The following is a 2,522-nucleotide window of genomic DNA, read 5'->3' as shown; positions in this document are numbered from 1 at the left end:
TCCAGGGATATTAAAAGGAAGACAGAACTCCTGGATCTACAGGCTTAAATGTAGGAGGGCGGCAGGGTGGAGGAGGACGGAGGCACCAATGCTTTGCTTTTGGGGATAGGGGGGAAGAGAAAAACGTTTAAAAGTGTTAAAGCTGCAGGAGCCCTGTCCTCTTGAGCAGATACAGGGGAGGGATGGGCTCCTGGAGCTCTGGCTGTTGTGGTGGGGAGGGAGCTTCTCCAGGTGCTGCGTGCAGGCCGGTGACACCTGCTGAAGTTCCTTTTTCGATATAGCTGTTGGGGATGCAGAAGCCCTGTCTTCCTTTCCATATGGTCACCCTAATTTTAATTTCTTTTTTTTTTTTTTTAGCTTGTTGGGTGTTTTATTATGTTCCTAATGGTTTTAATGTTTGTGAACCACCCAGAGAGCTTCGACTATTGGGCGGTATAAAAATGTAATAATTAAATAAATAATTATTTCGATCCTCCCAGAGTGCAGGACACGGAATAACGGGCTCAAGTTAAAGGAAGCCAGATTCGAGCTGGACATCAGGAAAAACTTCCTGACTGTTAGAGCAGTACAACAATGGAATCAGTTCCCTAGGGAGGTTGTGGGCGCTCCCACACTAGAGGCATTCAAGAGGCAGCTGGACAACCATCTGCCAGGGATGCTTTAGGGTGGATTCCTGCATTGAGCAGTGGGTTGGACGCGATGGCCTTGTAGGCCCCTTCCAGCTCTGCTATTCTATGATTCTATGATTCTATGATTCTATGAAATCCCTAACAACCCGTTGATTTAATCTGAGAGACTACACTTAATTTGTATCTAGTTTTTTTATTTTTATATAACAACCAAAACCCTCTCTTGCGCATGCCACACTCCTTAGAATTATTTCATCCTAGCAGTGCAATCCTATGCATGTTTACTCAGGAGTAACTCCCATTGAATTCAGTGTGGTTTCTGCGAACCACCCAGATGGCTTTGGCTACTGGGTGATATAGAAATGAAAACAATAAATAAATAAACCCATGGGTATAGGATTGCAGCCTACGTGTTCTTAAAGCGATTACCTTGGCTCATGGCTTTCATTTGAAACACAAATTAATCTCATTTGCACATAATGCTAATCCATGGTTTATTTAACCCATGGTTAGTTGCCCTACCCAGGGTTTGTCTGGTAGATGATCGAACAAAGTGGCTGATCTTCTCAGTTCCTGGGTTGTTGGTTTCCCTCCTTCTTCGACCACGTACTCCCTGTTTCCCAGATGCCTTTGCAGCACTGTAGTAATGGCCTGCAGGGTGTCTGTTTTTTTTTATCACTCTTGCCTGCCACCTCTGTACTCTGGCGAAACAATCCATGATTCTGGGTTTGCATGCAACGACAACCCAAGGTTTTAACAACCTGGAGTTCACAAGCCAACAGCAAACCATGGATTCACTTTCCGGATTGTTTGTGGTTAACAAACCATAATTTGTCAGTGCAGCTGCGTTCACACATCACAACTACCCAGGATTCAACACCCCGTACCATGGGCCAGCATTATGTGCGAACCAGGTGTTAAATCTATCTTTGCTTCGACACTCACTTTCATTATTATTATTTATTACTTTTTTATTACATTTTTATACCGCCCCATAGCTGAAGCTCTCTGGGTAGTTTATGAAAGATTAAAAGATTATAAATGATATACAAAATGTAAAACCATAAAAACCGTAAAGCAGACAGTATACACAAACAAAACAGACAGTATATATGAGAATCTTATGTCATTTAAAACAAAAAATTGCAACATGCAACAGAACCCTATGCAGGCTTGTTCAGAAATAAGTCCCACTGAATTCCACAAGATTTGCTCCCAAGTAAGTGTGCATAGGATCTCAGCCTTAATATATCTCCAGCAGCACCAATAGCCACCCTCTCTGCCGGCTTTAGCTCCTGCATTTAAAAATAAACGTGCTTCATTTACTAATGGTTCAAAATGTTCCTTTGTTATATTTCTGATGATAAATGTGGGGGCCCCCCTCTGGTTTCATTGGTGGGGGCACGATCTCGTTTAATCGATTGAAGTTAATCTTGTAACCATGTTGTTTTTATCCTCGGGGAAATCTTAAAGGGAATGCGGGGCGGAGGCGGTGGGGAAGTAGGTTACTGAGACAAGAAGGGGCGTGTTACATTTCCGCTTGTGCGCCTCCTGAAAAGATCACAGGAAAGTGTGATGATAAAGTGGGTGTGATGGGGGGGGGGAGAATCTAATCTTCAAATTTTGTCCGAGAGATCTGAACTACCTACCGTGAGCAGGGCCTGAGCATGGAAGGGAGGAAAAGAGACCTGAGGGCTGCCTTCATGGCATTGCTACTGTGGGATGGTGGTGAAGAATCCCCACTGGGGGAGGCAGTGTGGGCTTTCCAGCAGCCATTAGGTTCACCAGGCTCGTCGCTTCCCCTTCTGCAGCCTCCAGTGACCAATGGGAGGTCGCCTTCCGTCCAGGAACGCCCCGGGTGCAGTGTCGGAGCAAGGACAGACGTCGGAAGAG

The sequence above is a fragment of the Elgaria multicarinata genome, chromosome 22, assembly GCF_023053635.1.
Source record: "Elgaria multicarinata webbii isolate HBS135686 ecotype San Diego chromosome 22, rElgMul1.1.pri, whole genome shotgun sequence".
Lineage (NCBI taxonomy): Eukaryota > Metazoa > Chordata > Lepidosauria > Squamata > Anguidae > Elgaria > Elgaria multicarinata.
This window is presented reverse-complemented; position numbering follows the sequence as displayed.